Here is a 14,387-nt window from a genome sequence, read left to right on the forward strand (position 1 = left end):
ACGATGGAGTCAGGTATTTAAAGTCTGACAAAGATTGAACAGGCGTATGAACAAAAGATACAAATATTTCCAGGAAGCAGACAGGGCAATAATAAATCATTTGTTACATCAGTGAAGTACAAAGTGGATTCCAGAAAACATGGAATCACATCACTGAGCAGGCATAGTTCTGAAGCAGGTTTTTGGACTTCTCTATATTTAAACCATTTAAAGTTTATTTTAACTGTCCAAGAATGTAAAATGGAAGTTTTGCTGCGCTTGCTCTAACTCTGATGTCTGGCCGGCATGTTTTCAAAACCACAGTAAAAGTAACTGGGGTTTGTTTTGTTCTATTTGAAGGTATCGTTTCATTTCACTCTTTCTGTCCAACAGGTTTGTCTTCATGGCTCCTGGTTCTGGCGCTCACTCTGTGCAGTACTTAGCCGTGACCACAACAGCCCCCAACACTTATGTTAAACATTAAGCAGTGAAATGAGAAAAATAAGACAAATCTCAACCCCAGAACGTAATGACTTCCCATGTGTGGAATAATGTTGACTTCACTTGTCATGACCTTGAGTCTGATGTTTGCACAACATTTGTAAAAAGCAAACAACGGAAACACTTCAAACATTTTCAAAAAAAGTAAGTCATGTGCATGACACACACATGTCCAACATCCTGCTGTCCAATCTGAAATAAATCAGGACAGATTCCAGCTACAACGATGATGATGATGATGACTATAATGATGATGACTGCTAAAACTTTACAGTCGGAGCCAACTCCATTATGGCAAACCTGGATATTTTAGACGGCAGCTCTCACCGCTGTAGAATGTAGACAAACACTGCCATTTAAGTTCCCTTTCATAATCCTATAGTCAACAAACCTTCCCTGGCAACTCTGCGCTGCCAGTTTACAATGCTAAGTCACAATTACAGCACCCCTAATTACTGGCTTACCTCTGTGAGTGTATGCATGTCGGGCTGCGTGTGTGTGTGTGTGCATATCTCTGTTGCAGCAGTGAGGAGACAGAGGTCTGAGGATGAAGGTGCTGCACACTTCACCTCCTGCTACGAAATGCATTTTTTGGATAATAGTGCACATGATGCTGCTGCTGCATACAAATAAAAAAATGACATGGAGATACATTCCAGGGTGGGTCTGAAAATTCGACACAAGGCAGGAAAGCGACCCCAAGAGGACGAGGGGGGAGGTTTGAATAAGTCATGTAGCCAGCTGTACTGCAGCCGGCTGCTCTCTAAGAAATACATGGACTTGCTCCAATGTCATTTTTTTTTTACAGCCACAGCTCAGGAGTTTCTTCTCCCTCGCCAAGGGATGGATTGAGTCTCGACTGAAAGTACACGTTACTGTGCGGCTGCATCTAAACACACGTTTCCCACGAGAGCAGCACCAGGTGATGCTGGGAATAATGTCATTATAGACTCACTGTATGTATGACCTGTTGGTGGTGCTAGATGGAAAGATAATATAGCATCATCTTCACACACTGATGATATTCATGAGATATTTTGAGATTTTAAGGTCAAATGGATGTGAATTCACGATTCCATCGGTGAAAATGAGAAGGTAAAGCTCAAATCGTGCAAGTGGGGTGGAGACACTGGCAAATTCTGGGGTTAAATGTTCCCATTGTTTCATTATAAGGAAAAAGGAAAAACAACAAATCCTTTCATTTCATATCCCTGCTCTTGTCAATGTGTTCACCAGAGAGTGTGCAGCTAAAAATCACACCCACATACGCACAGTAAACAATGTCATATGGTGAAGTCGGGGGAGAGCAACTTCTGGCCGAAACCCGATCAGTAACATTAACATTATCTACTGTACATGGAAAAGAGTGATAGGGGGTCACTGGAAAACCAAAGCGGTAACACCTGTCCGTCACATGACTGCGGATAGACCTGCGTGCACCTCTGTGACAGGGCCGCCTCCCAGATGTTGCAATGCTTTCTCGAGGAATCTCAAGGAACGGCTCCCCTGTGCATCGCAGCGCTCAGGTTTCTGCACGGTGGGGACTCATAAACTGAAAGCCGTGACCCGCGGTGCAGCACACCTTGGCCTCTAAGAAAGACCCTGGTTTGTCTGCTTAAGCTGCCAATTGGGAACACATGCCATTCCTAGGAACCCTGCAGGATCTGGTGACAGCAGCTCTTGGTTTACAGATAGCCGATGCTAAAATGAGATACACTTAGAGGCAGGCAAGTGTGCGAGGAATGGGAGGTATGAGAGTCAGAGGGAGGATGAAGGGAACGTGTAAGGTAGTTGATGTTTACCTCGCCTTACTTCACTCCTGCAGGTGAATCCAGCGCACAGTTCCTTCCCTCTTGTTATCTCCTTGGTAATGAAGGGGGTTACGGTCAGGCCACCTTTATCCTTGTTTGACTTTGCATTGTGTGTACAGTCTGAGCACACACTACAGGAAGTGGACTATCATTAAAGCTCCACCGACTCTTGATAGGTTGGTTACATTCATGAAGGGCGCTTTGCTCAAAGGGGCCTTGAGGAGTTCAAGGAAGGCAGAGCATCATTTTTTAATGAATACTCTGTGGACGACACTGGCCCACTCCTTGGTTTATTGTCAAGGCACGAGTGTTTTATTCCTGTTGCCTGGATTTGATAAATATTTGATTTTGTCATGGAATCTAAAGTGTGTGTGTCTGTGTGTGTTTCTTCTTATCTGTCTGTCCTTGAGCTTGAGTCTGCCAGACAGACCTGACTTACCCTGTGAAAACAGAGCATAGTTGGAGTCGTGCTTTATTCTTTCTTTCTTTTTTTTAAGGTGATGTCTTTCTTAAAATTCTTTTAAAACATGCATGAAACTTTACTGTACTTAAGTGCAACATTCACGTATCTCTACTTTACTTTATTAACAAGCAATGTTTACTTTTACTCCACTACATTTCCTCTAACTGTCTTTGTTACTCGTTACTACCAAATAAAATAGAGTTAAAGAGCTGGTAATGGCTTGTATTTATATAGAGCTTTTCTAGGCTTGATGAGCTGCTTTACACTACAGTTTTCACCCATTCACACGCTTCAACATTAATGTTAAGTGTCTTGCTCAAGGACACATATAGACAGCATATAGCAGAGTCAGGAATTGAACGCACAGCCTTCCAGTTGAAAGACTACTCGCCCTACCACTGAGCTTTTCTCTTTTTTAAAACTTCTAAAACTTAAGTACATTTTATATCAGAAATTGACTATTGATACTTAAGTACAGTAACTGTCATACACTTTAAGACTTTTACTATTTTAACTCTGGTGAAGATACTTGTACTTTTGGTCAAGCAGACTTCCATAACTAACGACGTTCATTCTCTTCGGCATGATGATTGAATAACAACAGTTACAAAGATGACACTGTTCCTGAACAGAGCAAGGAATAACTGGAGGTCTTTTCTCACGGCCACAGAGTCCCGACACACACATATAACCATTTCTGATCTGACATAACTGCTCACTGGTCGGTTGGCATTGTTTGGCGCAGTGTTACCTGCACATGGTTCTGGTTAGGTCAGGTTTAAGCACAAAGTGAAGATTGTACACAGATAATGGTTTGGTTTGGGAATGACTAGGCCGCTACAGTCACGGTAACAAGAACCCATGCTCGCTGTGAGAATAGGGAACAGGAAATTAGAAGAGGCCTCCAGTGTTTTCTTTATCCCACCAACCACCTTCACGTCTATAACAACACCACACAATTACATTGTCTTTTAGCAAGTACACTGATTCAAAAATCTATAATCCTTGTCTGGAGTCTTCCAGTCCTAATTTAAAAAGCGCTCCGAAGGTGAAACCTCCACCAAGGGCTTCTCAGTTTCCCACCGTGTCAACACACACACACCGAAATCTAATCATTTCTGTTTTAACATCCACAAAAACATGTCGACAGGACAAAATATGATCTTCATTTTTTTTGAGTTGTGCTGCTCACAGTCAGACAACACAGTCGACTGTCCTTGACAGATGTGATAAAACAGTCATTGAGAAGGGAAACATCATTGTCTAAATATTGCACTCTAAAGTGGGATGCAGGATAAAAAAAAAAAGCGACATGCATATGCAGTGGAAATCGACTTAAGGAATTGAATTCCTGGAAAGTCCGTTTGGAAGAGGCTAAATATAGACACAAATTGGGTTTGAGTCTGAGCAAAATGACATGATCGTCATCAGCGCGATGATTGAATTACACGTTCACAGAGACAACGCCGTTGCAGAAGGGAACGGGAATAAATGGAGGTTTTGTCTCTGTGAAATCCATCATTCCAACTGTCACAGATTATATCTGATTCTCAACTGCGCATATACATTTAGTTTAAATCGGGATTATTGGAATACCGATAACCGCGGCAGAATTGTTATTATGATTCATATCTTATATTACTTACACATTAACTGTTGAAATGTTAGGGAGTTTATGTAGGAGTATTTCTACTGTGAAATTTGACACTTTAATGTTGCGCAACTCTACAGCTGACAGTGATGACGGTAAGTAAGTGTCTAAAATCTGACTGTGCCGCTCATTATTAAGCCATAATAGTGGCTTTGATAGTGTCTCAGTGGTGAATGGGTAACATACAGCTTCCAATTTAGTCTCGCTGCTGACACAGACTTAATCTCACTGTGTCTCTTCCTCTGGTGCAACAGTTCACTTCACTGCAGCCAATTCCCTCTTTAACATACACCAGCTGCTTGTGGGTGCCGCAACACTCCACTTGGCTTGTGAGCCGACACTGCAGCAGCAACAGCAACAGCAAAGGCTGCTCTGCTCTGCTTTATTTCTCTGCTGGCCTCTCAGTCCTGGTTCCCGTGATGCAGGTGTGTATTTCATGAGGCAGCACTTTGAGGTGTGACACAACACAAGGCCTCATGACGCAGCGGCGAGATTTACACGTTAGCATGGCTTTTGAGCGATGAGGTGAGAGAGTTCCTGAATGGATTTGGCAGTAGCAATCAATCCATGTATGTGAAAACCCTTAATTATGGCACGGTAAGCAGATTACACTTAATCCAATAAGGGTTACAGATTTGTTGCCCTCATGTATAGGCAATAAGCTGCATGATCACAACATTAAACATACAATACACACAAGGTCACACATTATGTGATTCAAATGAACCTCGATGAGACTTCTACTGTGCGAATACGGCTCTTCTGTGGTGCACGAGCAAAGCCGTTAACATACGACATGATGGGTGGCTTTTAAGAAATAAGCAACTTAACTAAGGCAAAAGGAAGAAGTGAACGCAACAGAAATGACTAAACTGTATACACAACATTTATAGCTCAGCATATCCATTTCAGTGTTCCACTGTAAACACCAATCAGCTGTATACTCTCAAACAAAGAGGCTGCAAATTACTGACTCCTGGTTTCAGTGTAAACCAAAAGAAACCCGCATCGCGACTTAGGAGCGACATTGAGAATGCTCGGTTTTTGAATTTGTAAATGAGATCATCGCTTTTTATCACACTCCTGATCGGTGACTTGAGCCTTTTTGCTGGCCGGTGAGCCTCGGCGAAGAGAAAGTAATCCCGTGTAAATGGTTTAAGTGGTCACAAATAGGCTGCTTTCACCGAGAACATGCCCGGAATGTCTTAATTGCAACTTTTACTGGCCCCTCAAACTGCTAATCTCTCAGAAATATCTGCTGCTTCGGAAAACTGTGTCTTTGTGCTACACGTAACCAACAATTAGCCGTGGCTAATTAGCGGCGCCATGGGTCAGAGCGAAGCATGGCTCCGTGACACAATGTCAAGCTGCTTGAACATTGCGGTAGCTGCGTGGTATGACGCATAGAAAGCACACGAAGACAACATTTGTCATTATTTGCATGGTCAGGAAATACTATTACTATCAGCTGGAGCTGGAGCCGATCCTAAGCTGACACAAGGCCAAAGGCGGAGTAAACCCTGGACAGATCGCCAATCCATCCTAGGTCAAACACAGAAATGAACAACTAACCGTTCACTCTCACATTCACACCAATGGTCAATAAGCCTAATCTCCTATTTGCATGTTTTAGCACCATGGGAGGAAGCTGGAGCACCTGGAGAGAACCCGCACGCACACATGCTAACGTGCTAAGTTGAAATGAGATGTTCTTGCAGTGAGGCAACAATGCTAGCCCAAAGTGGTTCATTTCACTTGCTTATTTAACTTCACCTCTCACTTTAAAGTGTCATCATATCGTGTTTACAACTATCTCTCAACGAGGCGCACATGCAAAACAGTGTAAAACTCAAAATCAAGCGGCTGGACGTTAAAGAGGACATAGCATGGTCCTATCTCACTTATATGTGAGATATGGAGGCGTACTTACAAACATGAAGTCGTTTTTATGGTCAAAAACGGCCAATGTAAATGTCTCATCAGTGACGCTCTCGTCAGTCGCGCTGTCTCAGACCAAAACCACACCCACAGAACACAGACTGTCTTGTGATTGGCCAGATGCACCGCTAGCAATTATCAAAACACTGAGTAATGCCGTAATCCCTTGTAATCCCGAGTCTGACCCAGAGTCAGAAGACACTGTGACAAGTGAAAGACTGCTGTAGGATGCCTGCAGCTTGGATAACGTTGTGGTTACCGAGATGATAAACACACATGTGAATGAAACACGAGCGTAGCATGTAGCTTAGCCTGTAGCCAGCTATTGCTAATGCTAAAGGGCAAAACAAGCACACAAAAGCAGTTTTACGGTTTGTAAAAATTGTAATATACGTATTGTTGGCACTGCTCCTTCCTTTAGATGAAGTTTGGTGCTGTGTCTTGCTTTATGTTGCTACTTTCAACCGTAGAAGAAGAAGAAGAACTACTCTCGTTGTAGCTGCTGAGCGTATCGGCTGTTCGGAGCTCAGCAGCTACAGCAAGAGTAGTTCTTCTTCTTCTACGGTTGAAAGTACGTCACCTGATGTGCCCGGACTCTAGTACCCGGACTAGGACGCGCTGCTGTTTAGAGGGGTGGTGAAATTTGCCAGTGACGTTATTAGTCAACGGAAGTGCCGTTCCGCTTCGTAGAGCTCAGGAAAACAATCACACTCTGCACTCTCAGCAGTGGCTGAACTGATTGTGATGGACATTTAGAGCTTCATAAATGAGGTAATGACACAGATACACACAAAAATGAATTGGCACTTCTGGGCTATGGCCTCTTTATAAACAGACACGACCTGAGCTTCTGCAGTGAGTGACAGCAGCGCTGCCATGCAGTTGAGACTCATCTTTTCCTGCTTGCAGCCTTTTGTGCTCGAGTCAGGAGGAAACTTTTTGTGGGTGCTTCCTCGGTGCTTTCGGCCAAGGAGGCGGACAGTGACATCAGACTTTCCCCCCATTCCTCAGATGAGCCTGCAGTCTCTGCAAGTCTATATTCCAACCGCTTGCTGCTATCTCACCATCTCTCCTAATACTGGCTGTCTCCTTTTAGTAGCATAGCAGCATGCTTCTGCCTTCCACCAACGCACCACTCTGTGTAGTGTGGGAATCCCGCCACAGAATAACCCTGAAAACGAAACACTGCCACAGTGAAAGTCATGTGCAGATTAATTTAAAAGTTACGCACTACAGCTTTAATTACTTTAGCTGTAACATATAGTTCTAGTAGACTTTTTTTTTTGCATAGCAACTAAATCTGAATGGTTTACATTGAGAATAAGTGCAAGTTCTAAACAGAAGTAGAACAATTATTGGAATAAAGGTAGCGAAAATCCAAATGCCTCACATAAGATAAGGAGGTAAACTCTAACATCAGATCAGCCAAATGTGTTGGAATAAAACATTTTTAGTTGTTAAGTACAGGAATCATAGGCAACAGAAAAATGAAAACCAATCACAGATTCAGAAGCAGATCCAGACATTCCTGATGAAGTGGCTCAGCCTTTTTTTTTTTTTTTTAGAAAAGAAGACAATTAAAACCAGAGCTAAGATCAAATAATAATATAATGCAGAACGTTTCCCATCATTATCAGCAGCAGCCATCATTGTGTCGGTGACTTTTATTTTGCAAAAACCAGACTGAACAGAGTCACGTTGATTGCGTGTTAATAAAATACACGTGAGCTCCTCTGCAGCGACATTTTCCACCAGTTAAAGTCCAGTTTACTGCTGTTGTTTGATCAGTAGTTAACTTGTTTACCATGTTTGCTGTTTTAAGTTTGCTTTAAACTACTGTATGCTCACGCTTCTCCACAGACCACGTGGTGTTGCAACTGCAGAAATACCCCCTAGTCGGGGTGACCCATCGTCACAGCACAGTGAGCAATTTGTTGGTGAAATGTTATCCGGTCAGAGGATGTCATGAGGGCAGTTCTCTATGGGAAAAGTCAAGCAGGCACGGAGCGGCATGTTTATTCTCTTGGGCACCAGATGCCGGTGAAATGTTCTGGTCAGAGTTTGTTGCGGTCATTCAGAAGAGAGAGGGAGAGAGCGAGAGAGAGAGGAAAGATACAGAGAGTGAAATCAGAGGAAAGAGGAAGATGGTGAGAGGAAAAAAAGGATATCAAAAGAAGGAGCGGTTGATGAATAGCAGTAACCAACTTTGACCAAATGACTATATCACGATGGTCGAATTGCAGTCAAACACGAGAGCAAATCTGGGGAGCGTCGCCTCTTTCAAGTTGCCTTTAAACATTTTAAAGGGCAACGTATAGATGACAGTAATTAAGGAGAATGTAATCTCGGTGCAAGATCAGAGATAGAAACAGCATCATTTATCATTTCTATGCTTCCATAAAGCACCTTATGAGGGAGCCGACATGTAGGTCAAATGTTATGGAGGGCGGAGATGTGAGATTTATAGTGTATGTGGGAGAAAGAGCTAAATGTTTACATTGAGGAGAAATCTGTACGACAGAGCCGGGGGTTGTATTTACACAGGGCTGTTATGTACATTTTCTCATTCGAAACAAAGTCAAGCAAACATTATTTATAGTTATTTGTCTTGATAAAATCACAGCGAGCTTGTTCTACTATGTGAAACAACACAGATATTGGATTTCTGTTCCAAAAGTATTTAAATTTGCACACTTATATTCCCGGGTTGATTTCAGAAAAAACGATCAATACGCATTAGACACATAAAAGAGGACGTGTGTCACATTTCATACAATCGGACTCTGATAAATGATCTTTATAGGTTATGAGAAATAAGCACCGAGTGCGGTTGATAAGAAGTCAAACAATAACTTGCGTGCACACACTTGCAGAGTCAGAGCTCCCTTTTTGGACTTTGGGATTATGGGAGTCAAGTTTCTGTTTGAGAGCCTTCCTTTCAACACCTCCAACAAAAGCTCCTCACTTGTCAACTTACCCAACTCTCCAAACGGCGATTTCAATTTTCATGAATGAAAAAGTACATTTGTTTCGTTCTGCATTAATCTAAATTTTTAATCGTTTCCTTTAAAGTCAGCCTCCCTGCCTGTTTCCTGAGTGATTTGTGGTTGATCAGGAGTTGGATGGCGCTGCCAATTTTTAACACTGAGCCCTTGTGGATTCTCTAACAAGGCCAGGCCTGTCTAATATGAGAACACATCACAAATCCAGCTCGATTCTGCCAGATCTGCACTAATTCCACCAGCTCACATCACTTCCTCTCCTCAGATCTCGCACATACACAGCAGATGCATTCGAAACAACAATGCCTTTAAACAATTACTTTAGAAAACCAAACAAAAAGTGTCTTTCAAAAGGTCTCACAGTTGGATGATTTGGATCCCTCAGTACCCAGCTGTAATATTGTTAAAACGGACACTGAATCCCTTTCTATTGTTCCTGGGTTTGCAGCTCCAAACGCCACAAATGTTAGATTCTGTTCTGCAAAAAAAAAGAAAAGAAAAAGAAAGCGTTAGTGTGGCATTTTCATCAAATACAAGTGATGGCACTTTTTTTGTTCTTTGTTTAAATCCAGACTCTCAATAGACTCATAGTGTGCCCAAAAACGTTTTTGTTTTTTTTTAACACATTTTATTATATATATATATATATGATGTGTTAATTAGTGAGCTAGAAGTGGACAGATTTGTAATGAAAGAGGGGGGAGGAAGGAGAAATATTTTCTGGTGTCCAACCAATCAATGAACACCGCCACTGGGAAATACATACACATACACAAACACTGGTTTCCATGACTAAAGAGGACATTGCATTGACTTCCATTCATTTCCTGGAGACTTATTCCCATTTTAAAACACTTAAAATCTAGTAACTTACGTTACGGAGGCTTGATTTTTGTCTCCAAGTCTCGAAAATGTGACGGTCTAAACAGATGTCCCCACAACATAAGGAATACCAGGTGCACACACACACACACACACGTTTGCGCTTCATTCATAGTGAGGACACTCATAGTCGTAATGCAACCCTAGCCCCATACCTTAACCTTAACCATCACAACTAGTAAGTGCCGAACCCTAACCTTTACCCTAACCCTAACCTAAATTATAACCCTAACCCGAAAACCAGGTCTTAACCCCCCAAAAGTCCTTTAAAGAGGTGAGGACCAGGCAAAACGTCCTCACTCCGTATGGTTTCATTTTTTTCTTTTTGGTCCTTAAAAAGCCACAAATACAAGAACACACACACAGATATGCCTGGTGAATGCTAATGCCGTTGTAATGAGTGTAAGCTGGACTACACCCATGTAATGGGGTGAGTGGGTGCAACCAGTCTGGCAAACCCACAATTGATCAGCCCTCTAAACGACTGAGACATGTTTTTATACTCGTAGCATGTTTGAAGACATTTTCACATGAACTTTTTTTTTTCTTTTCTTTCCCTCTCTCCTGCTCTTGGTTTACAGCGAGGGGGAAAGTGCATTCTCACACATCCTCATATCACTCTCTGGCAAGCATCCACCTGTATAACTGAGGCCACACAGCAGCATCAGTGCAGCTCCCCAGCCTCTCTGTTCCCCCTTCTGCTCCATCCCATTTTTATCCCTTTTCTCGCCTCTCTCAATTAGTCTCTTTGCTACCTTGCTCAACTGATCCTTCTTAAAACTGATTTCGGACTTATAACCCAGACCCCCTCCCCTCACCTCTCTGATTCCCTGCCTCATGACTCAAGGATTTTTCCCAGTGTCACAATCTTAAGGAAACGGGGGCAAATATAGATCAGGAGCCTTACACATGTCGTACGTGTGAGTGAGCACATATCATGCAGACACGCCCTAAGGAGGGGTTTTCGCTGAGTTGTGATTTCCCCTGGCTTACCTCTGCAGCTCCTGGTGATTTACCTGCGTGTGAGCACGTTTGCCTGGGCTCACGTCATAAAAAGCTAAGTGTCTTTTAATCACCGGTTCTACTATTAAGCATTTTCACTTGATCCATCCTTAATGTGGTATCCTACGCTTTGGAGCGCAAGTATTTATTAAATATAAGCAGCTCTTTGAAGCTGTAAATACTGTAGGAAACAGCATGACACTGTCGATTTTTTCTTTTTTTTGTCCAAAAAAGAAAAGAAAAAACACAAGAACACACACACCTTTACTGGTCTTTTGTGTGAGTGTATACCTCAATGGAGATGGACAGCCTGGACAGCCCCAATGATGAGGTGGACAACACAGAATCAGACTCAGCGAGGGCTGAAGGTTCCAGGATGCAGACGGTGCAGCACCAAACACCTGTACCTTCACTTAAGTTTAACGTGTGCTTGGCAAATCTAACAAAACGGTGTAAAAAAGGAGCCAGAATCCTGCAAAAAAAAAAAGCAAAGTATACACACGAGGAGTGGATGGTTAATACTGTTCAATCAATTCAAAAAGAGGAGTTGTTGCCTTGCTTAAAGATTAAACTGTCTACCTTCTGGTAACAAGCACATTTCCTTTCCTCTTCAATAGCTGGCTCCGATACTGTGTTACTCCCCGTTTGTGTTGCCACATCAGCTGATTTTAATTTAGGTTGTTTATAACGATAATCTAGGATTGTCAGATTTTCTCAAAGTTGGGCAGACGCTGCATAACGATGGCTCCAGAAAAGCATTTTTCTCCAGAAAAAAGAAAATCAGAAGGAATGTACTCCAGCAAAAAAGACTCTCGGTGCTTAAAAACATTGTCTTTGGAAGTGAAGTTGATTACTGCCGTCAGCGTCCAAAGACAATAGCCTTCACAAGATGAATGCAAACAAGCTATTTCAGATCTTTTACAGGACAGCATGTTGTTATGACATATGAGATTATTTTCACACCGTGTCATAGTAACCCATGTTTATTTTTGAATTGAACTATTAAGGCACCACTTTACTTACCTTGCCATCTTCTGTGGGTTTTTTTTCTTTTTTTTTTTGTGTCCGAAACCTTTTGTCTGGCAGACGTTCACACTAGCCTTATCGAAAAATGCTTTATAATCACAAACGATATGATCGTAAATTTAAAAAAGAAAAAGGGAGAGAAGTTTGGAGGTGTGACGTGGTTGTTCTCGGAAGCGGAAACGCATCATTACCAGTAAATCACACATTACTCTTCTCAGATTACATGGAATTTTTTTTTTTTTTATCAAAACAGATACGAATATGTTTTTGATCAATCCCAAATCATGCTTGAACTCCCCTGATTTTTTGTAATATATGAATCATCAACTAAATCTATCAGACATAAGGGTCAACAGCTCTTTCTGCAAAAGTAAATGTAGCCACACACACACACTTTTGCACAGCAGTCAAAGGGAGGACCTTCACAGACATAATGCATTCCCTAGCCCCTTACCCTTACCTTAACTATCACAACTAAGTGTCTAACCCTAGCCCTTATCCTAACCCTAAAACCAAGTCTTAACCCTCAAAAAGGCCAATTTTAAGTTGTGCCAGAAAGTGAGGACAAGCCAAAATGATCCCAAAATGTACTCACTCCCATATGCATTTTGGCCCTCACAGAGACCCATACCTGACCCTTAAAATATAAAGCTCATCCCAAACTTAACCCTAACCTTAAAATGCACCATTTATTATGGCCCCCCATAAGAAAACCCCTTAATATGACTGCAGAGTGCACAGATTTCACTTCCCGCTAAATGAATAATACCTACACCATTAAGTTAGCCACGGGTGAACACTCTATGATTAAAAGGTGACATAAAACAAGCGTTAACTGACGTTTTCCATTTTCCCACAATAATATTCCACAATAGTCTGAGCTTGATGAATCACGTTATATGTTTATATATTAGAGAAATAACAGCGAAGGGACACAATCTCCCTGTTTAAAGAGTTAGAGGCTAATTCATTTATTATTTTGAACAAAAATCTTCAATATTATCTCTCCGGGCCTCTTTATATAAAGACAAAATAGTGCAGGCCAAGCTTTAATACAAAATGAATAATTATCTCACCTCCCAAGTGTCAAAAAAAACCTGGTCCAAAAATGATTGAAAATCAACACACTTTGCTAATGTGCCAGACGGGCAGCTGTATCTGGCTCGCTGGGTTCTGGGTCCCTGGAAAATCACAGATTAGATGGTTTATGACATTCTTCGGCTGTCTTACCCAGAGAAGGGGCCCTACAATTTCAAGGGGACGGGGTGGTGTGCTTTATATTTAGGTATGCACCCAAAGAGCATGAGTCAGGGGAGAGCAGCGCGGACACAGCATTAGCGCCATGCTGCAGATAATCCAACGGGGGAAGTAGCGAGCAATGGGGACTAAGACGGAGAGTGTTTCAAAACAAACATGGCCAAAGATCCAAAAAAAACATTCACTTAATCTACATTCATAAGGGATAGATTTGGCCCTGGGGGCCCCAGAGATCAGCTACCGCTAAAGTGTCACTGAGCAAGTCGCTAATCCCATGAAAACTGCTCTTTGTCCGCCCTGGTGGAAAGACAGGTGACCCGATAATCTGGTAGAGCACAGCAGAGTGGTCTGCGTTCAGTGGGAGGCGATAGGTGTCGGGTTTGCCGTGAGGTAGCAGCATTTTGCAGGAGACAAATGTCTCCAGATTTGTGTGGTTACAAAAAGTCAAGATGGGAGGTTCAGTCCATCGAAATGAAAAGAGGGGAGTTGCATTATCTCTCGATGAAGGTGGATTTAGTTATCTGCAAAATGACTGATTATTTCCCTCCACCACAGGAGGTTATGTTTTCGACTGTGTCAGTTCAGGTGATGTAGATTATGGCCCAAGGAAGAAAGGATTAGATTTTGGTGGTGATCCATTTACAGATCTGGATTAAGGATTTCTTTTAACCGTGTGGAACTGAGCAGCCTTGGTGGAGGATCGCATGTGCTCTCCAGATTAAGAGTGGCATGATATCAAACTGGCAAAACCACCGTGATGCCTGATGTTTTAGACGAACCAGTTCAAACCAGCGAACTCGGCCCCCTGATGGCCGTTCGAGAGAATAAAAGGCTTCAGGTGTTTCCAGATTCCAACGATTTAACGATCGACGGAG

This window comes from Solea senegalensis, linkage group LG17 (genome assembly GCF_019176455.1).
Source record: "Solea senegalensis isolate Sse05_10M linkage group LG17, IFAPA_SoseM_1, whole genome shotgun sequence".
Lineage (NCBI taxonomy): Eukaryota > Metazoa > Chordata > Actinopteri > Pleuronectiformes > Soleidae > Solea > Solea senegalensis.